General features: G+C 57.1%; 1 protein-coding gene across 2 annotated transcripts in view; it reads left to right on the top strand.

The window, feature by feature from the left end:
* Positions 1-314: 314 nt before the first annotated feature.
* Positions 315-21,874, top strand: part of BAHD1 (bromo adjacent homology domain containing 1) — a 36,513-nt gene continuing 14,953 nt past the window's right edge. For both annotated transcript variants that reach the window (XM_061999986.1, XM_061999985.1), the window contains exon 1: positions 315-489. The gene's annotated coding sequence lies outside the window, so the exon portion shown is untranslated. The remainder of the gene's footprint in view (positions 490-21,874) is intronic.

Here is a 21,874-nt window from a genome sequence, read left to right as displayed (position 1 = left end):
GCGATTGGCCGGTGGCGGCGCGCAGGGGCGCTCGCGATTGGGCGCGGCGGCGGAGCGAGCGGCGGAGCGGGGCCGGCGATTGGGCGCGGACGAGGAAGCAGGAAGGAGGCCGGAGGGGCGAGCGGCGGGTGCGCGGCGGCGAGCGGCGGCGCCTCCCCCCCCGTCCCCGTCCCTTCCCTCCCCTTCCCCTCCCGCCCCGCCTCCGCGGCCCCGGCGCCCGCCCGCCCCGGCCTCTGCGCGCCGCCCGCCCGCGGCCGCGCCGGATCGCGACGCCCTGCGGCGAGGGCGGGCGGCGGCGGCGGCGGCGGCGGCGGGGCCGCCTCATCCCCATCCCGCAGCCGGGCGGCTGCCGAAGAGGCGGCGGCGGAGGAGGCGGCGCTGACGCAGCAGCGTGGAGCCCGGCGCTCGGGCGGCCCGGGAAGGCTCCCGCCGCTGGATCTCCCCCCAGCCGGGGCCTGCGGTAGCCCTGCGGCGCGGGAGCGCGCCCCGGTGAGTCCCCACGCGGCCGCCCCCGGGGACTCCGGCGGGCCGGGAGCAGGTGCCGCCGCCCCCGGGCGGGGTGGGACGAGGAGGACGGAGCGCGATGGGGGCCAGCGGGAAGTTTCCTCGCCGAGGCGGGTGGGCGGCGGCGACAGCCCCGGGCGGGCGTGGGGAAGCGGCCTCGGCGGCAGGTGGGCTGAGCCGAGCCGGGCCGGGCTGAGCTGAGCCGAGCCGAGCCGGGCCGGGCCGGGCCCCCTCAGGTGCGGGCGGCGGTTGGGCGCGCGCCGCGGCCGTTAACTTGCCGAGTCCCGGCGGCCCGAGCCCGACCCCCCGCCACCGCCCCCCCCGGCCCGCCGGGCCCCCCCCCGGCCCCGCTCCGGCCCCGGCGGCTCGGCAGGACAAAGGCAGCGGCGGGGCCGGCGGCCGTCTGACAGGCGGCGGGGCGGGGGGAGGAGGCCGGGGAAGTCGCGGGCGCCGGCAGCGGTGCGGGCTCGGCGGGGGTCGTGGCCGTCGGCGGTGGCACGGCGGGATGCCGAGGGCCCGTCCCGCCGGCGTCGCTTTGCAGGCGAGTCCCGCGGGAGCCCCGCCGCTGTCCTCTGCCGCCGCTGCTCTCCCGGGGACGGCGTCGGAGGCGGCAGCCGCGAGCGAGCCCGGCTCTGCCCAGCCAGAAGTTGAGGGCGGAGGCGGCGGTGGGTCGGCGCCGAGCGTGGAAACGGGCCCCTCGCTCTGGGCAGCTGTTAATTAACCGGGCAAGTCGGGCGACTTTGTGCTGGCCGCGTGCCGTTCCGAGGCGTGGGCGATGCCGTGCGGGCTGCGAGCAGCGCAGCTCTGCGGGCGCAGGTGGCACGGAGCCGCGCCGGGGCCGAGGGGGCACGGCGGGCCGAGCCGCTGGGGCTCGCCGGTGTTTGACCCTCGCGGCTGCGCTCGCCTCCCGTCTCCCGTAGCCCCGGACGCCTCTGTGTTTCCCGGCGGTAGCTCCGGTGGCCGCGGGCTTGTTTCCTCTTCTCCTTTTGTGTAAGCGGTGGCTCCTAATGGAGGCAGCTCCGCCGGCTCCCTCTTTTCCAGCTGCTTCTACCAGGCGCAGGAGCCAGCACATGTGACTGGGCAGATCTCGGCAGGCTCGCAAGTGCTCTCTGGGCTACTGCTCGACAGGCAGCCCTTGCCACGGCGATGCCCGTGCCTCACTGCCACGGGGAGCCGTGGGGAACCCCTCTCTCTCAAACGAGCTGCCACAGAAACTTGAATGACACGAGCGCTGGGGCATTTGGGAGCTGTTCTCTCTGCCTTCTCTTTATTCTCTCTCCCTTTCCCCCGAGTGCTTGTGTGAAAGAGGTCGTGGTTTGGTTTTGTTTTGAGGAATCCAGCTGCCCCTCGTGCTTGCTCTCCATCTGAAGCCGCCGTCGTCAGGGGCAGGCAGACCTCCGAGCGAAAGGCTTTGCTGGGCTTTTGCTCCCCTGGTTCACTGATGCGCCCATCAGTTTGCCACAGAAGGCGCTCGGTGGCACCTCCGGCGTGGCTGGGGGACAGAAGGGTGCTTTTGCACCCTGAATGTGACTGAAGTACCAGCACACGCTGCTGATGGCTTGAGCAGAAATACCCTGCTAACACAGCCATCCCGAGCCAGAAACACCCCGCTGACAGCCATCCCGAGCCGTGCTCCGCGTCTGGCGTGTCCTGCCTACCGAGGCGCTCTCCAGCTGCGCCTGGAGCTGTCTAAGCATTGGCTTTGCAGAGGGGGCCGTGTGTTGGGCTGATTTAACGGCACCGTTTGGGTTTCAACGCTGATTTCTGTTTGTTTTCCTAATGAACCGGGTGCAGCATTGTCACTGGAGCAGCAGCAGCACGGGGCTTCTTCCAGCTGCTGTCCTCGGGCAGAGCTGAAGCTGCCACAGTGAGCTGCAGCATCGCTCAGAGGTGTCAGAGCAGCTGGAACATGCCAAACCTGTGGCTGGGAGTAAAACCCCTGACAACTTTGTGAGAGTGGATCCTTTCAAGGTGCTGTTTGCTGTGGGCTGATGGCCAATGGAGGAAACAGTCACAGCCTTGCAGAGGTTTTCTCATCCAGCTGTATCAGTCTCACGTTGGTGCTCTGTCCTTCTTGCTCGTCATCTGCGTCACCTTTCCGTCTCCAGCCCGACAGCCTCGTTAACTCTTTGGGGTTTTAACCTCTCTGGGCAGAATACACAAGCTGGTTTGTCTGCTGTGCTGGTGTGAGTTGCTGCTGTGTGGTTCAGGGCTGTACGGGGCGAGTGCTGGTGCAGCCTGTGCATATCTGATGGAGGCAGCACTTGGTGACTGCTTTGGGGAAATACACCCTTCAGCAAATGCCTTTCTAATACTCCTGCAGCACCAAAAATAAGCCCTTAGCAGCGAATCTATCCAAGGCAAACAATTGGAAAGCAATTAGCAGTGGTAGGCAAAGGCAGGCTGCTGTTTGGCAGGAAGCTCAGAGCACGGGAAGGCGAATGAAGGATTCTGCCTGGTGCTGCAGAAGTGGGAAGGTGTGCTCAAGAAGTGCAAATATTGCCTCCAAAAGGAGATGTGCAGGGGTGGGCTTTGCCCCATCTAACACTCCCCTGCCTGTGGTGATAGACTCCGTGGAGGTACCAGCAGAACATCCCCCCTCGTGCCCAGGCAGCCCAACCAGCCACGTCCCCACTGTCGTGTTGTTGGTCGGACACGAAGCAGCAGCTCAGGGAACTGGGAAGTACAGAACCTGAGAAACCAACACCCCAGAGAAGCTGTAAAACTAAAACCAGCTTCCAACACAAGCAGTGTGCAGCATCCATGGGCTGGGATGGGCTGGGATGACTGTGTGTGTGGTGGCCAGGGAAGTCCCGTGGTCCTGGGGGCTTTCCCACCCCGGTCTTCTGCTTTGCCTGGCAGGGTGTTTGTGTGCCTGTTCACAGGCAGGTTATGGGTGAGCTGCAGGAACACCGGCTCCATTGGTGGCTGTGGAATTGTGTCTGCCCCCAGGCTGGGGACTGTTTGTAGCTTTTTAGATGCAACTGCAGTTGAGGGGGGAAAACGAGGGGGATGCTTGGTAGAGGCTGCTCGAGAGGAGCTGTGCCCCTTGCTCCAGCATGAAGGCTTTGAAGTGTTGGGGCAGAGAAGTGTAGCTGTCCCGTGCAGCAGCCTCTTTCCATGTGGACTAAAGGCACGTTTTTAGTGACAAGAAGAATTAAAATCCATGACCAGGTTATTGCTGTGACTGACTGAATTACCTGTAGGGAGGCTGGTCTGGCTTAACTCTGAACTTGAGTGACTGAATTACCTGCAGGGAGGCTGGTCTGGCTTAACTGTGAACTTGAGTGACTGAATTACCTGCAGAGAGGCTGGTGTGGCTTAACTCTGAGCTTTCACCCTTGTACTGCCAATGGATGTTCCTCAGGTGGGGGGAAAATGCACTTAAATGTAATACTGCTGTGTTTATTCCTTAAAATGAAAGAAATGTGCTTGTAGGAGACGGTGCAATAGGCCTTTATCCAGTTACTGCCCGGGCTGATGCTCTAGCACGAAGCTCTATTATAGAAGTAAGCAGAATGAAGTAGAGCTGCAGTGATAGTTCCATTAGGAGAGCAGGCCCCTGGAAGTCTTTATCTCACTGGGAAGTGAGGTGAGGGACTGATGTTATCACTAAGAAGTTAAACCAAAGGATGTTGCTAAGAAGGGGAAACATAAAACTGATTTAATATGAATTAATTTTGCACCTGCTCTCTGCCTCCCCCCAATATTGATGCCGTTGGAGTTTTAACTCCCCTATTACATGGCAACGTGGGTGGAAGCCCACACAACACAGGAGAGAGTGTGCAGAGCTGGGGGGTGTGAAACAGGCCATCAGCTGAGTGAAGTGAGCAACCCCCTCCTCAGGTCTCTGCACTGTCACTATGGTGGCAATACACTGTGCAAAGAGTGTTTGAGTTAAATCCTCCTGGAAGCCCTTTAGCCAAGGCCAGCGGGGCTGTGCTGCCCTTGTGCTGAAGCGTGCCTCAGTGTCTGGAGAATCGGTTCGTCCCGTGCTCAGCTCATCAGGGGCTGCGGGGGCATCTCCCGTGCTGGTGGCACGTGCAGGGTGTCAGCCTGTGCATGTGTTGGGGCGCCAGGGAGGCTCTGGGGCGCGTGTGTGCCGTTCCTGCCTCCCTCCCTGCCCCAGGCAGGACGCAGCCCCGCTGGGTTCTCCCCCGCTGCCCAGCCGGGCTCAGGGACGGAGGCGCTTCTGGAAGCAGCACAGAGCAGGTGGGGACCTGCCAGCCCCAGAGGAGAGCGTGGGGTTCGTGTTGAATGCGTGGTGCTTGGGAGCTGCCAGTCGCTGCCTTCCTCCTGTCCCAGTTCTCTTGAACAAAGGTGTGACTAAACAAGAAAATGATGATATTTCCCCCCCATCCTTTGTAAGCCACACCACCAGAGTGCTTGCTGGCACCCATTGTTCTTCAAGCAGCTTTTTGAAGGGCTTTCTCGTGCTCAGCTTTGGAACTGTACAGCTTGCCCAGCTCAGCAGGCTCGATTATGAGGGGCTTTTTGTGTTTTGGTGGGGTTTTTTTTTCAATAAAGACGTTGGCTTTCAGGGAGTGTATCAATATTTCAGCTTATTTACGATGCCCTTAGCAAGGGAGGCATTTTCCCAGCATTGATTTGAATAAAGCAGCTTTGCTGGCGGCTCATTTTGTGTGTGTGTGTGTGTGTGTGTGTGTGTGTGAATTGTCCTCCTTTAAATAAAAATCCCAGTGCTGGGGAAGCGGGGAGCTCCCTGGGCATCGCTGAGCTGCTCTGCTTCAGCCATGCACCATGCCTGGCCGCCTATTGTTCCTGCCTGTGGCCTGTGCAAAGCACAGAAAATAGGGAGCTTGAGGCTGCCTGCACACAGCCCAGCCTTATCCCCAGCCCCACGGCCTCAGCACCTCCCTGCCTGCCTGCAGAATGCCTGCCACAGCCCGGAGCTGCCAGCCAGGGGAGGGAAAGAGGGGCGAGGGGAGGGGGCTGAGCGTGCTGGGAGGGAGCCAGGGGGGCTGCCCCAGCCCCCCCAGGCACGTCCCTTCAGCCACAGAGCCCTTGGAGCAGACCCTCAAAGGGAGGGGGCTGGAGGCTGGGCGTCAGGCGCTGCTTTGGCAGACCAGGGAGTGTGCTCCTGCTCCCTGAGGCTTGGGGAGAACCGTTAAAGTAAAGGAGGAGGGGTGTGGAGAGAGGAGGGAGGATGCAGAGGTGCTGGGGGGATACAGGCAGGGAGCAATGAGCAGCAGTGATCCCCCTGCTACGGCTGGAAGGCTCGGGAGGAGGAGGAAGGTGCAGCCTGGGGAAGGGAGCTGGGGGCAGCAGGAGGGACTCTTTTTGTTCTAAGTTAACAAAAACCCACCCAAAAAGCAACCACAAGAGGCTTGTTTGGGTTTGTTTCTTTGTTTGTGGAGCTCAGTCAGATCAGTTCAATGAAGCCAGGTTGGAGATGATTCAGAGCAAGGAGACACAGCACATCTCTGCAAAGCGAGCGAGGCGCCGAGGAGAAGGCTTTGGCAGCTCCCAGTCACACGTGGGCAGAGACAGGGGGGCTTTCTCCAGACCCTGTCTGAACATCAGGTGCGGGACAGGGATGAAGATCCTGAGGGCTGGGGCAGGTACATCCCAAGCAGGGAATTCCTTCAGCAGCTGGCCCCAGCAGTGGGAGTGCAGCGGGCGCTGGGGGATCTGTGCCCCCCCAGCCCTGTCACAGCCCCCGATTGTCTGCAGGGGACACACACAATAACCAAGCACGTGCTGAGGCACAATACCTCATACTGCCTGCTCTGCTTTTCCCTCTCAGGAGCCCTGTCGTGTTGCCTCTGCCCTTCTCAGCCCTTGGATTTCGTGAGAGGTCCCTGGGAGCGTAGCTGGGGTTTGTGTCCTCCCGGCCTTCTGCTTGCAGAGAGGCGATTCTTTCCCAGCCCTGTCACAGAGGAGTGGGATGAGGAAAGCACTCTTGAGCCAGCCCTCAGAAAAAGGCCCTTCTCATTTCTTGCCATTTCCATTCTTTCCCACATAGAGGAAGAAGAGCCAGGGAATAAATTCACCTCAGAATAAATTACCAGTTTTGCTGAAGTGGCAGTCCTGAGCCCGCTGGGGCTACAAAGGTGTGATTAAAGCCCTGCCTGTCCTGGTGCTGGGGAGGAGGGAGGCTGCAGCTCCTCAGCAGCCACCAGCAGCGGCTGCAGCCTCACACGAAAGTTGTTTTGATGCAGGGAGCTCAATTGCAGCGTGGATCGTGCCTGGCTACCTGGGAAAGGCTCACGCCTGCCCTCAGCACACGTGTGACTGGCATCAGTTGTCCTGCCTGAAAGCACTAACCAGCTTAAAACCTCAGTGCCGAGGAGAGACGAAACCCTGCCACGCAGCCAGGCGGGCTGCTTTCAGCAGGCACAATGGGCAGCGCTGACCTCGCCACAGATGCCACCTCCGAGCTCATTACTGAGCAATTAGGTGGTCTGGTCCTTAACCTTGCCACCACGTTGGGAGGCTGTTTGCTGTGGGTTGGTTTGGTGGGGGTTTGTTTACTGGGAAGGTGACGTATCCCGAGACCCTGCCTTGAATTGCAGGCCCTGGGCTGTTCCAAACTCCATCTGTCCACTAAGTGGATGTCAATCCAATTGGAGCTTGCATATGTTTCCAAGGAAACCATCAGAGGCAACGGTGAGAAATGGACCATGGAGGGGCCGGGAAGCAAATGCAACAGCAGCCTTTTCACTTCTCAGTGCTCAAACATGGTTAAAACCTAGTTAAGCCTTAATAAGGCTGCTCAGAGCAGCGCTTGGAGTAGTCCAAGGTCAGGTGGTGTCCTTTGGAAGAGTCTGTGTGGTGTGTGAGTGAAACAAACGAGGGGGCTGGGGGTGGAAATGGCCTCAGGTGCAGCCCCTGAGGTCTCATTCCCAGCACTTTCCCATGTAGGTTCTGGGGCTCTACAGCCTGGTCTGATCTCTTTTCCTTTCTAGCAGGCTGGGAAACTCCTGCAGCTGCATAAAAACCTGTCCATCCCCTCAGCTGAACAAAGCCAGCTGGAAGCGCGCTCTCTCCCCGTTGGACCCAAAAGTGGGGCTTGTCTGCATGTTTAGAGCTCCCCCCAAAAATATGAGTGGAAGGTGTTGGGGTAGATGGAAGGTCAGTGTCCTGGTAGCGTTGAAGGAGCAGCAAAGCATCTGAGTGCTGCGTGCTGGTGTGTTCCTGGGCTGTGCTGGGGGCAGTAGTGGTGAGAGGCATGGCCTGAGGAGCAGCAAAACAGATGGATGCGACTCTAGGTTTCTGTCTAGAAGAAATGAGGGGCTTTTTTTTCCTCCCCATTTAGAAGAATTCCTCTTTAATTGAGAGTCTAGATTCTGCAGCAGCCAGAACTGTAACTCTGCCTTGCTTTCCAAAGGCAAGTGTATTCCTGCCTCTTAATACAGCCGTTAAATTGAGCGTTTATCTTGGTTATTGAAATGAGTAGCGAGGTTCTCTCTTTGCAGCTCTGAACCCAGGGTATTAGCTGTCGTTTCAGTGTAAAGAAGGGTGCTGGGCTGGAGATGCTTCACCGTGACAAGGAGCTGAAGTTCTGGGGATATCCCGCGTGGGTCTGTCGAATCCTTGTGCACTGTAAACTCCTCAGCTCGAAGCTCTTTGCAGCTGTTGTCCAGCATCAGAGCCTCTTTGGATCAAACCTCCGGAGATTTGGGGCTGGCAGTGGCAAGCTGGCTGCAGGCACGTGGGCACAGGTGCCAGGGGTGTCCTTGGCTGAGGCTGCAGGGCGGCACGGCGCCTCTGCCCGCTGCAGGGGGCCTCGCACCACGCACCCCCTTATCAGCTGTTTACCCGGCCACGGCTGGGCCCAGCGTGGGAAAACAGACCTTGCTGGGGCTCTTTGGACCTCCCAGCAGCTCCTGGGAAGCCTCCACCAGCTCATGCCCTGCTTCGGCTGGCAGCTCTTGCAGCTGCAGGCGCCGCTCTCCCGTCGCCCCCGCGCTCACAGTGGCCACGGTCGAGCTTCACGGGTCGGCTGCTTGTACCCCAGCCCTGGGTCTGCAGCTCTGCACTGCTTTGCACCTTACACCCCAAAGCTTTTGTGCTGCCGACTTGCATGTACGAGGGCGTTTTCCTCTCCCCGGTGTCTGCCCCGTGTCTCGGACGTGCCGGTGCTCCATCAGCGTCCTCAAGCCCTGCAGCTGACACTCAGGGGCTAACTCTGGTTCTTTCCTCGTGTCTCTGCTTGTCAGTGCCACGTGTTCCTCAAAAGTTTGTCCTTTTGTTCCCTGTTACAAATACATTCCTCCTGAAGCCCGGCTTGGGGGAAGCACAGGGAGGGGAGACTCGAAGGGACTTTGTGGAAAGTCCCATCGAAGGCACCCAGGGCACTGCACAAAACGAGGCTGAACCCTCCAGAAGCTTTGTGGTTCCCGAGGGGAAATCGTAGCCGTGCTCCTTTGCCAGAGACCTGACGGTCTGTAAGCCACTGGAGTCCACCCTGGCTTCGTGGTGACCCGCGTTGCTGGGAAGGTGGGAGCTGTCAGGGACCTGTCGCTGCTGGCTTCCCCTGCTCCGGGAGCGATGTCTGAACGTGCTCCTCAGTCACAAGTTCATGTGTGAGTTGTCCAGCTGTGAATGGGGTCAGTAGCCATAGGTGAGGTCAGGGTTGAAGCTGGAAGCCGTGGAAGTGGCACTGGTTGAGTCCTGGAGCAGTCTGTAGCTCTCGGTGCTCTGTGTGTGCTCAGCCGGTGCTGTTGGTGCTCTTGTAACACGTGGCGTGTGCCGCAGCAGCCTGGGGTGGAGTTACTGCTGCACTCGTGGGGTTAACTAGCCCTTCCTTTCAGGGCAGCCTCGTGCTGCTAGCCTGGAATTGTGGGGCCAGGTGGATGGGGAAGCACTGAGCCTGTGTGCCCTTCAAAACAAACTGCAGCCAAGCTTGGTTTGCTGCGTGGCCCCAGCCGATGCGTCACCGTGGCAGCAGCGGGCAGAGAAGGACCTGCAGTGGGCATAGTCAGCCCTGCTGTGGGGCTGGGCATGAGCTGTACCCAAGTGTGGCCGACAGACGTCTGACAGGCTTTTTAACCCCAGCTCCTTCAGGCAGTCTCATCCTTTTTCTAGCCCAGCAGGAAGCAAAGATGTAGGAGAAGACTTCTAAATCTCCTTCAGTGCGGTTTGTCTTTTCCTTCTCCTCACAGGGTTCCCTGGGGAATGCCAAACCGACACCTTCTCACATGTTATGAACTCTTTTTCTCCAGCCTGTTATGTTTTCAAGCACATGATGGAAGCCCCCACACCCTGTCCGTGCTGGTCACCTCCAAGTCCTTCACCCTCGCCTCTCCCTTGCCCGTGCAGCGCTGCACACGCAGGACGTGGGTCAGCTGGAGCCTGCTCCTCTCTGGCCTCCTTCCATGGCGTGTCCAACGTGCAGCCTTCCTGGGCATCTACCCCAGGATGATGCTTGGTGGTTTTTTTCATGACAGTGGGACTTTGTTGGCTCACCCAGCTTGTGCTTGTCAGCACACCCCGGCTGGTTCCCGCAGTGCCACGCTGTTGGCTGCCGCCCGTTTGACTGCTGCCTCCCGCCTGTGGGTACCAGCTGTGGGTTTGTCCCTTTGGGGGCTCTTTCAGCGGTTGTTCTGTCTGTTTCAATGCTTCTCTGGTCCATCAGGACCATACATGGACCCACAGCTCATCTCCTGACTTGCTCTCCAAGCACTACCTGCAGGTGAGTCTGTGGTTTATTAGTGAAAGGCTGTGTGAGGTGCTGATGAGAAGCTGAGCAGTCTGGGGAATGTGCTGCTGTGTTTTGGCGCTGGGCTGTTTGGTTTGGGACAAGGCTTTTCTTAGGCCGTTTATCTCTCGCTGCCTCCGGGGGAGCAGCCTGGGAATGGCTGAGGAGCACAACGCTGCAGCAGAGCGCTCGGTCTGACCCAGTGGCAGTAACCAGGCAGGTTCAAGAGGTGATTCCCAGATGTTTGTCCACGAGCAGGGTCTGCTCACGTGTCACTCTTGGAGCACGTTCCCTGCCTCAGGTCGTGTAGCAGAGGTGGGTGTCAGTGCTGCAGCCGAGGCTCCCACGGGACACAGGGCACCTCCTTCATCCAAAGCCCCACATCACTCCATCCAGAGCTGCTGGGACTGAGTGTGCTGATTTATTCATTACTCTTCATTTGCTCTTTGTTGGCAGTCTGGTTTTCCTCCCAGCTGTGCAAGACACAACAAAACCTAAGCAGAGCTTCGGTGTGGTGTAGTTTGAATGGCTCACCTGATCGCAGTGGCTGCTCCGAAAGCCAGAGTGTGTTTCATCGCTCCCGTTCTGAGCGGCCAGGGAGCGTCACGCACGTGTGGGTGGATAAATGCAACTTAATGAGTGGGTATAAAACAAATTACTTCCAGCACAGGTCTGCAAATGCTGTCCAGCCTGTTTAAAGGTGATGTTGCCATGAGTGATCGAACCTGGGGCTCAAGCAAATAGGTGTGTTTAAATAGACCTCTAATGATAGAGGTAAGGGATGAAAGAGCTGGGCCAGCTTCTAATGGATGTTAAATGGGCTCTCCTGGAAGTGATGTTCCAGTGGTTGGGCTGCTGCTTGTTGAAAGTGGCTGAATCGCTTATGCTTGGCTTGTGGTTTCTGGGGTATTTTAATGCCACTTGACACTTCTTTTATGGAGCCATGTAACAACATCCATCTGTCTTGCTTGAGAGTGTTCTCGACAGAGTTCTGATGGCAGCACCGTGTCAGCTGCTGGTTGCTAGAAATGCCCTTCCAGCTCTGCTTGGCACCTTTGGCACTGCAGACATGGAGTCCCTCTGCTCTCCTGGGCTTAAGTTACCAAAGTGAAGCCCGAGCAGGGGACAGCGGTGGCTCTGCCTGCAGCTGTGGTGGCTGATGTGGTGGATGTTCCACGGCCAGCGCTCGGGTTTCCCCAGCCCAGCCTGGACCCCTCGTGGTTCTGGGAAGAGCCAGTGCTGGGCACTTCAAACTGTGAAGTGCTAATTGCTTAGTAATGAAAAGCGTAATCACCAGGCAATTAATTTTAAGCACTTAGTGGCTGGTGGAGATTCAAGCAGCTCTGATACAGACATTAATAACTTCAGGTTCCAGAGTCAGGTCTGAACGAGTGCAACCGCATCTTGGGACTCCCCGAGCCCACCTTTTAACCTCCTGCTTTGCAAAAGCCTGGATCCCTGTGTGCTGATTCCCTTAGTGGGGAAGTGATTGATAAACTGCTTTTTTAAAGGCAAAACAAGAAAACAACGAGAAGCAAGCCCCACGCCCTCGTCTGAGCTCTGCCACACAGGTGAGCGTGTTAATGCCGCCGTAGGAACGAGGAAACCGCTCCGTTGTGAGCTCAGAAGCTGTTGCAGCACCATCCACTCGTGCTAAATCCTTGTGACTGGCCTAATCCATGAAACTAGCTGAGTTGTGAAGCCTTAAGGGGAACTTTTCCACTTAAGCTCGGACTCAAGTACCGTGCTCTCGCTTTAAGGAGGAGGAAAGGTTTTGGGGTGCGTTTAGTTCGGCTTGGCAGGTTTAGCTCGGTGCTAAGCCTGCTGCTGCTGGAAGGGGGGTGTGTGTGTGTGGACACCTGGATGTGTGCTGGTGGTTGGAACTGTCTTTTGGGAAGGAAAACAAAGGGTGTGTATTCTGCAGTGGTTTGCAGAGGTGTTTGCAGGTGGGATAGCTTCCTCGGGAAGCCCGTGGGGCCCATGTGCTGATTTTGAGGCGCTGGGATGGTGATGGATGTGCCGTGTCTTTGCTCTTTCCTGCTTGGGACTCCAGATCTCTAGACCTGCAGAAGTCTTACCCAGCTTGATCAGAAAATCTTCAGCTTCAGCCACATCTGAACCTCTGTTCTCTAATTCAAGTGCAGGAAGGTCGGCTTCAGGTTTAAGCTTTGCTTAGGCTGCCCTGCTGTGGTCTGTAAGTCCCCCGGGGAAGGAAGGGGGTTGCTTAGAGCTATCCTTGTGGGAAGGGCAGGGTTTTGTAACATCTTTCTTTGACTGAAGTTCTGGGTTGGGATTGAAGCTCTCAAGTGGGAAAGCGGCTCAAGTCACGTTCTGTCACCCGTGTCCTCGGCTGGAGACGTGTGTGGAGGAGGCTGGTGTGGAAAGTGGGAGCGAAGGCACGGAAGGTCTGTTTGCTTTGGAAGTGTCTGTTGCACTTGGAGCAGAAGCAGAAACCCAAACCTGCGAGGGAGGAAATGGGGAGTGTGAGAAAGGTGTCCTGCTTTATGCACCCAGCTGAGGCTGCACTAACGGGATCCTGCCTTCAGTGAAGGACAATCCTGTCTGAAGCACTGCGGAGCCGAAGAGCCACCCAGCTGGCAGCTTTAGCCCAGAGAGGTAGTTCTGGTCAGTGTGTTTCAGCTGGGGATGAGTCAGAACACAGGAATCCTCACAAATAGTACATGGGCTTGTTTCTAACAACTCTTGTTTAGCCTGCCTGGGTTTAAGGCTTCTGTAGGTTTAAGCCAAAGTGACAAACACGTGTGTGTGCTGCGTTTCCAGCCTCGGCTGTGCGCTGCTGATGGAGATGGGAGCTGGGCAGGTCTGTCCCTGGAGCCCCCAGGCCGGGGACTCACACGCTGGGCTGGGGCACAGCGTTGTCAGTGTGGAGGGATGCTCTGAGCTGGGGAAAATAAAGGTGAGGGGTGTTCAAAGGGACGGGAATAAAGTTCTTGAGGTGGAATGTTGGGTCAGATTCGAGGATGGCCAGTTAAACGTTACATGGAAGGAATGCCTCGCCCTCCCCTGAGTTCCCTGCGCTGCTGGGGTTTCTTCCTTCCTAAGGCAACTTTGGAACCTGTTGAGTAGTAACACGCCATCTTTGGATCTTAAGGGACCCGAGAGTTTGCAGTCAGAAGAGCTGTGAGCGAACAGAGAGCTTTGTGGAGGGCAAAGGGAAGCCCAGAGGCAGGGGCAGGACGCAGCGGCAGCGCCGGGGAGCGGGGAGAGGCTGGCAGGGATGCAGCAGCCCTGGAGAGCCCCAGAGCAGCACAGCCGGCCAGATGCACGTGTAGGGCATGAAATCGCAGCACTGCTGGCGTTAGCCAAGCTGGGCAGCCTGAAGGAGGTTCCTGAGGCGCCCCTGGCAGCGTGTGATTGTAATGTGTAGAAGAGCTTTAGGATTTACCACAGACAAACCCCGCGCCCTGCTCTTCAGAATGAACCCTTGGAAATGGTTTGTTATCCATGGAGTCGGCGTGAGCAGGAGTGGTGCCAGAGCTCTCTGAGCACGCTGACGGGTGATTGATGTTTTACCAGACTCAGCCTTCTGCCGTGAGGGAGTTCAGTTTGCATTTTGCATACGTGGGAAATCAGATGAGCAGGGCTCGGGGCTTTTTTTTTAAACCTTGATTAAGTTGATTGGCAAAGCTTGTGCTCCTTCTGAAAACACAACTGTCAAAGCTGTCCTGAAATATTTCTGACTCTGTTGTTCAGACTACTTATAGGCATCTCCCAGGGTGGTGTTGGTGTAGCTGTCACGTAGGCAGCCCCATGCAGAGCCTATTTCAGTTGTAGCTGGCAATCCTTTGGAGATGTGTGGTGGTTAGTATTGCTGGTATGTTGTGTGTAGTAGCAGTTGGTGCTGCTGTTCTCTGGGATGTTTTGGAAGAGCTGTAAAATTACCCTGTGAACTTCAGCCTTCAGTTTCTCAGGTGGCCCAGCCTGTGCGCTCCCGTCGCCTCCAGTGCTCGTCTCGCCTCATCTCTCCACTCTGCCAACTTCATTAAAAGGAAACCTTAATGACTGATTCACTGGGGAGCGATACAGCAAAGGCCAGGTGTCAAAGTGTCTCTCAGGTGTGAGTGCTTTCACTGGAAGCTGTCAGCCTTGAGACAAGCCTGACGTTTCACCCCCACCTCCCTGTACCCATCTCCCGCGCTCGCTGGGGCTTTCCCGTGCCTCGCCTGGGCCGTGGCTGCAGCCGTGTGCTGGGGCTGCTGAGCTGAAGGTGGGCTCTGCACCGTGGGGATAACGGCAGCGTTGGCGCTGGCAAAGGGGCGGTTGCTGCGCAGGGAGGGGGCAGCTGCTGTGTGAGTGCTCGTTTGCCTGTGTCTTTCCTGACACAGCTGCAGGTTATTTTTCCCCAGAGCCCCTGAGCTGCGTGATGCACAGACAGAGTTTAGAGAGTAAACGTCCAAAGGCACTGGCTACCAGCCCCAAATGTTGGAGTGGCCGTGGGTTCCTGCTGCTGCAGCTGAGAGGCTCTGGTGGGAAGCACAAGTGATGAATACAGGATTAAAGTGCTGTTGAGGAATTGCCATGTGCTCCATCCCCCAAAGGATTTCCAGTAGCTCCAAGTTTCGTTCTCATCCCACTGCATCCCTCTCTGCCTCGTCGAAAAGCAAAAGAGAGGAGTCCACTTTGACTGAGGGACAGCAGTGCTGATGCCTCTCGAGCTCTGAAGGCAGCTGCACGCATTTCAGTGCTGTTTGGCAGAGCTGTAAACAGCAGGAGCACCAGAGCTTCAGTTCGGGTCACAAGCAGGAGGCTGGTGGCAGCTCCTGGGGTGGAAATGTGCGGCTCTCACAGGCCACAGGAGGTGGGTTTGGCAAGTGCTGGCGGTGGCTGCAGCAGTGGGTGTTCACTGAAGGGTTCTCATTCAGGAACACTGGGTTTACTGCCGTGCAGACCCGTGAAAGGGCTGTGGCTACGAAGCCTGGTCTCGTTTTGGCGGCTGATGTTTGAGTTGCTGAGGTCACATTTTTGCTCCCCAAGTGTATTTTTTACCATAGCATTCAGTGCATGTTCCTCTGAAGCGGCAGGCTTCACTGAGTGCAGCCTCTTAGCATCAGCAGTGGGGAAAGGGAAAGGAATGTGCTCTTCCCAGGGGTTGCAGCCGTCCCACCGTTGCTCCTCCACTGAGGAAGCATCTCCCCCACAAACCCGGTGGTGAAACCTTTCACTGGTGTTGAAGGAGCTGGCTCTTCTCAGTGAGACAGGAGTTGGATTAAGCAGTTTACTCCAAGGTGTGAAAAGGCTCACTCAGTTCCTGACACAGCCTCTCTGAAAGCGGGTGCCTGCCCTTTGCTGGGAGAGGTACACGTGTGAACCTCAACCTGCCTGTAGCCGTGGGCACGCCTGAGCGTGGGGCAGCTGCTGCCTGCGGCTCTGGCAATGGCAGCTCTGCCTCTTTGGCCTTTTCACCTTGCTTTGGCCAGAGAGTTTTGAGTTCCACTTTCTGCGTTTGAGGCTTTAGAAGGGCCCCTTTCCACAGGGCTGGCAAATTGCATTGGGGGGCTGGTCATAAACGCTGCCTGGAGAGAGGGAGAGTGTGTCTGTCCCAGCGTCGGGCTCCGGTGTGCCGAGGTGGAGCTCGTGGTGCAGCAGGGCTTTCCCTTTTGCCTGCCTGGTGAGCACAGTTTGCTGGGGCTGCAGAGTGTGAGACCAGCTGGAGAAGTTTCACAGAATCACTACCGTTGGAAAAGACCTTTAAAGGTCATCCAGCCCGACCACAAAGCTCACGCTGCCAGCCCTTCACTGAACCACACCACGTCCCTCAGCACCTCTGAGCGTCCTTTGAACGCTGCCAGGGATGGCGACTCCAGCACCTCCCTGGGCAGCCCCTTCCAGTGCTTCATAACCCTCTCAGTGAAAAGGTTGTTCCCAATGTCTAATCTAAACCTCCCTTGGCTTCGTTCTGGCTGCCCTGCAAAGCACTTGAGGGCTCTGCCGCTGGGGAGGATCTGAAAGCAGATGGTGGAGGCTAGGACAGGCCCTCCCAAGAAATGAGCCGGGGAACTTCTCTGCTGGGGTGTCAGCAGGTCTAGCTCACGTTTATGCAAGCGGTGAGCCCTGCAGGCAGGGACTGCACCCCGGTGTGTTTGGCTCTCAGCTTGCCCTTGCTTTCAGCAGGCCCAGCAGTCGTGTTGGGAAGGCAAGGGGTTGTAATGGCAGCTGTTTGAGCGCTGTAGCTCGGCTGCACACGCTCTGCAGCACTCCAGCCGTGTGGCTGGGGCTCGGGCTCTCACAATGAAGTTGTGTTAGAGCAGGGAGAGGAGCAGAGCATTGTCCCACACAACTTGCAGGGATGCTCTCTGGGCTGTGCAAGGCTTGCCTCAGATCCCTTTGCAGCAGCCTCTCGGAAGCCGCAGCTTTGGCACGGCTGGTGCAGGACTCACGTGAGTTTCAGGGGGTGCTGGCAGTGCTTAGGGCTGTGCTGGTGGGAAACAAGCCTTTTCTGCAGTCTGATGAGCTCTGTGTGAACAGTTTTATCTGGAGCATGTGGATGATGGAGCTTTCAGTGTGCCTCTGGAGAAGGGCCGGGGCTGGATGCTGGGAAGACAAACGGCAGCTTGCAACTACGGCAGCTTTTCTCAGTGTCAGAGATGGAAACGGGCTTCTGCTCGTGGCTCAGGCTGCAGGCAGGTCAGCCTGGGGTGGCTGAGGCTTCTCTGGTGGATCCAGACCTCCCAGAGCTCCCGGGAGGCTCCCCTCGTGCAACACCTTCCTTACAGCACCGGGACCTGTTCAGCTGTAAAAGCAGCAGGGAGAAAGGCTCCAGTCCTCCAGGTCCTTAGTGACAGGGCTGCTGTCACAGCATAAGCTGCACCAGTTTAAGCAGGTGTAACTTCCTCAGGTAGGCAGGGACTGAAAGACGACGCTGTGTGCAGAGAGGAAGGTTCCTGTTGCCATAACTCTTTGTGTGTTACCGAAGAGCCAAATGGATTAGGAGCTGTAAAAGCCCCACATCGCTGTGCTCTTGGCATCGTGTCCCTGGAAGGAGTGCAACTCCACAGTGAAGCTTTGGAAGGGAAATGGTGCTTGAACGGGTAGTCCCAGACTAGCTGCTTCTAATTTCACTCGCAATCAAGTGATGGAGAGGGAGAGCAGATGCTGCAGCTGCGTGATTACAGAAGAGGCAGCTGTTAACACACTTGCTTATTCTCCTGCTAATGAGGCGTCAACTCTCTTCTGATTTTGCTGTTTGGGGTTTAATTCCAGCAGAAACCTGGACCCGTCTCGGGTGGCTTTTTAAGCTCTCCTTTATCCAGGTCTGGTTTGGGCTCAGCAGCCGGCAGGGTAGTTCTTCGGCACTAACGCAGTCTGAGGAAGGAGACAGCAGTTCCAACTAGCAGTAAAATCCTCAGTGGGCCCTGGCTGCAGCTGCTTTGTTGGACTTGTTTCCTTTCTGATGGAGTTACACCTCGGTGTCTTCCTGCGTGGGGCAGTCCCTCAGCTGCGGCGCTGAATGGGTGGCTCTGGCTTAAGCGCCTTCGCTTTCGTTTCCTTGGGTTATCTCGTGGTTTCTTGGAGACTTCTGGGCACAGCTGTGTTTTCTTCTTTGCTTTGTGAAGCAATACAAAGGTAGAAAGAGGATGAAGTGCCCTGACAGCCTCCCTTCCCAGCTGAAAGGAGTACAATGCTTGCTGTAAGTAAACTTGGCATGACTGTGATGTCGAGGCACGATACACTGACTGTCAGATGGTTTTGAGCAGCGTTCAAAGGCTCCACTTGTCTGTTAATGCTGGGAGAAGAAAAGGGATTGCTACATCACAGGTAAGGCAGGAGTCCTAGCTGCTCTCTGGTTTTTGCCAATCAGACAGCGAGCAGGAGCATCTCCAGAGCGAAGCAGTGCATGCAGTAGAGTGACTCGGCAGGCACGGGAGGGCTCCCGGGTGGCCCAGCACACTGCAGATGGCTTTTGTGAGTGCTCTTGTAAGGCTGTTTGGTGCCTGTTGCTGGATGTGTGCTTGCCAGGTGCAGGGATTGATGGTTTAGTAGGTTTTTTTTCTTCATGCCTATTACAATTTCTCCGTAAAACTGCTTGTGGCATCAGTCTTGGAGCAAGCCCTCCTGCACCCCAGGCTTGGGGTGACTCTGCACCCGTGTGTGACAGAACTACAGAGAGCAGGAAAATGCACAGAATTCCCCAGGCTGAGAGAGTCTCCTGGGGAGAGGTGAGAGAGTTTCTGCAGAAGAGGTGTCCAGGAGGAGATCTGAGATGTAGCGCTTGGCTTCTGAAGGCTGTGGAGCCAACTGTCGGTATCTTCACCCCACGATGGGCACGATGCGACCTCACGAGAGACCTCTCTGTCTCCAGGCTGGGGAGAAACTGGACTGATTGGGTTTTGTTTAGCCAAGGAATCCATTGTGGACGTTTTTGGCAGAGTGGTGCTGGCTCCTGCCTTCGCTGAAGTGACTTTGGTTGTGTTCCTTCACCTTGTTCTGTGTTTCTGCTGTAAAGCTGCGTTTCAGGGGGTTTACAGTCCTGTGGGAGCATTGCTGGATGATGCTGGTGTTTTCCTTGCTGGCACATGAAGGGATTTACTTGTCTGCAATGCCAACAGGCCTGGGGTCGCCTTAGTTTGTCTTTCTTGTAAGTGCTTCGTAGCGTTAGAGCAGCTGAGCTCCGAGTGTGAGAGAGAGCCCAGAATGCAGATGCCGAGGAGAGCTCTGCCTACACAACCTCCTTTTATTAAAAAGCAGTAAGTAAGAAGCCCCATCTGCCTGCAGCTGCTGGGTTGCTGCTGTGCCTGAGGACTGGTTGTGTCCAAGGGCTTACGTGGCTGAGGCTCTGTGAGGAGCCTTGACTCGGTATCTCCCGTTGTCATCTTTGCTTCTCCGACTCGAGTGCTTCTCGTGCTGTTCCCTGGTTTGAGCCTGTCAGTGATGAAAGCTGGGTTAGAGGGTTAGCTGGAAATGCCTCACAACACAGCAAGATGTTGCTACCTGTTCTGCAGTGCGAGCCAGGCCTGGTGTGTGGGCTCTGGAGAGGGGGGTACATCTCTCACAGCTCTGGGGAACGCCTGTGGGAAAAAGGGCAGAGGGGGAAAGAATCAGTCTTCACTTAGTGTGTCGCTGCTTACAGCGTTCCTGTGCTTGGATTCCACAAAAGGAGTTGTCTTTAGGCTGTTGTCTCAGCACCCCTCGTGGGGTCAAACAGGGGAGGTGGTCACTGTGCTGTTAATGACTCTCTCGCTTCCCTGCAGAAGCGCCCTTCCTTCCCCTGCTGCCAGGCTCTGACTTCAGAGCAGATGTGGTGTGAGCAAACCAACGTCCATGGCACTCCCATTTTGATGGATGCTCTGACTCATTTGAATACTAATGGGCAATAAAGCCCCAGCAAGTGAAGGATGTGTCGTGAGTGGCCAGAAGCTCCAACTGCCGCTTGCAGGAGCCTGAGGAGAAAGGGGTGGCTGCTGCTGGTTTGTAAGGCAAGCCACAGCTGTTGATTTGGGGTTTGTCACCTCTCTGCTGAGCGTCTCTGCCAGGGGCAACAGAAAACAGGGCGAGAGCTGTGAGGAAACCACCGGTCCATATAGCCTGGGGGAAGTTATCCTCCCCAGGGCATGATCATATAGGATGCCTGGTCTACCACAGCCAAACCCTGCCCTGCCCGATTCATTCCTCAGATTATAGTCCTGCAGTCTCCAGAGGTTGTGTGTGGTCTGTCTGGGGCCTCTTGTGCAAGGAGAATTCCACTTTTGGAGGAAATTGTCTGTCTGGCTTGATAAGCATCCTCCTGACTTCCAGGTCCTGTTCTCCTCGTGGAAAAACAGGGAGATCTAAAGCAGTGGTGCCCAGAGCAGTCCCTGCTGGGCATCAGCCAAGGGGGATGTCCCGTGTGTAACAGGGTGCAGGGGGTCGGTTACCCCCAGGCACGCCAGGAACACTGTGACATCTGGAGAAGCAACGTGAGAAGCAGGGTGGCTTTCCATTGCTGGGCTTCCTGTAGTTAATGCATACATAAGCAAGTCAATTAAAGCACATTGGGCTTATTTCAAATAGATAATCTAATTATCAGCTTGATTAAACCATATCAAATGAACAGTTCTTGTAATTCAGTAGCTTTGTTCTAATCACTGCAAAAGCAGTAGTAGCTTTAATTAAGAGGCTCAAAAGCAGCAGAGCAGTGTCAGTTGTGTCGATGGAGGGGTGTCTCAGCCACGTACCTGACTGCAGGGAGGATCCATCAGCTGCTGGGCTGATGCTGATGTGCCAGCCCCGAGTCTTTGGTGCCAATAATAACTACTCTTTAATAAATACCATCAAACACAAGCAATTGACCTTTTCTGCTGTTTCCAGCGCTCAGGTAGAAGCTTAATTAAATCTATTCCAATATCTCTCAATTAAGGTGCCTTTTAAATGTTCCTAGGTTGCTGTCACCTCCCCGTATCCTCCCTCAGCAGTGGAGCTGCAGCCTCTGGTGTGGCTGCGTGCTCCCTCAGACTGCACAAGTGCTTCATCCCTCAGGCACCTGGCACAAGCCCGCTGCAGGTCATTGCTGGGGCTGAAATGCAGGAGTGCAGAGCTGTGGTGACCTGTCTGCTGAAGGTGGAGCAGAGGAGCTGAAAACGAGGTGGCTGCTGCTCTGTGAGTCAGGAAGGCAGCATGGCTGCAGGGGCTCTGTGAACAGTGCTGTTCCTCTGGTGTCACGGGCTTACTGACACTCAGAGGCCGTTTAGCAGCGAGCTCCTGCCTGTGGCGTGGTGGGGAAGCCTGGGATGCCCTGGGAGCGTGAGCAGCTGAGCAGCCAGCCCCTGCCACCCACGCTTCGGGTGAAGGCAGTCAGCCGCTGTCGCCTTCCCTCCCGGGTTTGATGCTCCCTCCCTGCCTCCCCACAGAGACTTCTTGTGCTGTGTAGCTTGGACAGAGCTCTGCTGTCCCCGAGGAGGGAGAAGGGAAGCTCCTTCTCTGGGTAGCCTGGAGCCACAGCACTTCTGCAGGGCTGTAGCTGCGTGAGGAAGCGCGGCCGTGCGGGCGGTGTCCGTGCTGCCAGCAGCTCCTGTGCCAGGGGCAGATCCTCCTCTCTCTGCCCCTTCGCTTGAGCAGTTTGTGCCGGTTCTGAGCGGTGACACCACTCCCAGGAGCAGCGCCCGGATGAGTGGTTCCCTTTGCCCCGCGAGTGCGTTTCGGGGCCTGTGTGCGGGCGGCGCTGAGCGTCTCTGGAGCGCGGCGGCGAGCAGCCAGGTCCCCGCCTGCAGAGGGGTTGCGTCTGCTTCGTTTGCTGCCGTTGGCAGAGCTCCGCTCCACAGACCCAGCTGGGTTTTCACACCAGTAGGTGCACTTTCTGCTTGTCTTTTGCCTGACTGTTTGAGGAGGTGGCAGGGGAGCAAGCCTGCCCGTGTCAGCATGCAGGCTCTGCAGCCCCCGCGCTGGGGTTCTGCCCCGTGCCCCAGAGCAGCGCTCAGCTTGGCGTCGGTGGTCCGGTGCGGGTCGGTGAGGCGTGAGGAGCAGCGAGGGAGCGGGGCAGCACAGCCTCCTGGCTGTGCCCCGCCTGTCCCGGCCGCGCTGCCGTTTGCTGCCTCGAATTAGCTCCGTGATTCTGTCCTTCTGATTGAATTCTGTGACTGCTGTGGTGCTCTGTGGCTTCGTGTTAACCCACACCTGGCTGCCTCCTCTTAGTTGGCTTTAACCGGCCATCGCCCAAACAGACTCTCCCACGTACAGAAACCAGCCTGCGCAGTGTTCCGTGGCGGGCTGGGC

This window comes from Colius striatus, chromosome 7 (genome assembly GCF_028858725.1).
Source record: "Colius striatus isolate bColStr4 chromosome 7, bColStr4.1.hap1, whole genome shotgun sequence".
NCBI lineage: Eukaryota > Metazoa > Chordata > Aves > Coliiformes > Coliidae > Colius > Colius striatus.
This window is presented reverse-complemented; position numbering and strand designations above follow the sequence as displayed.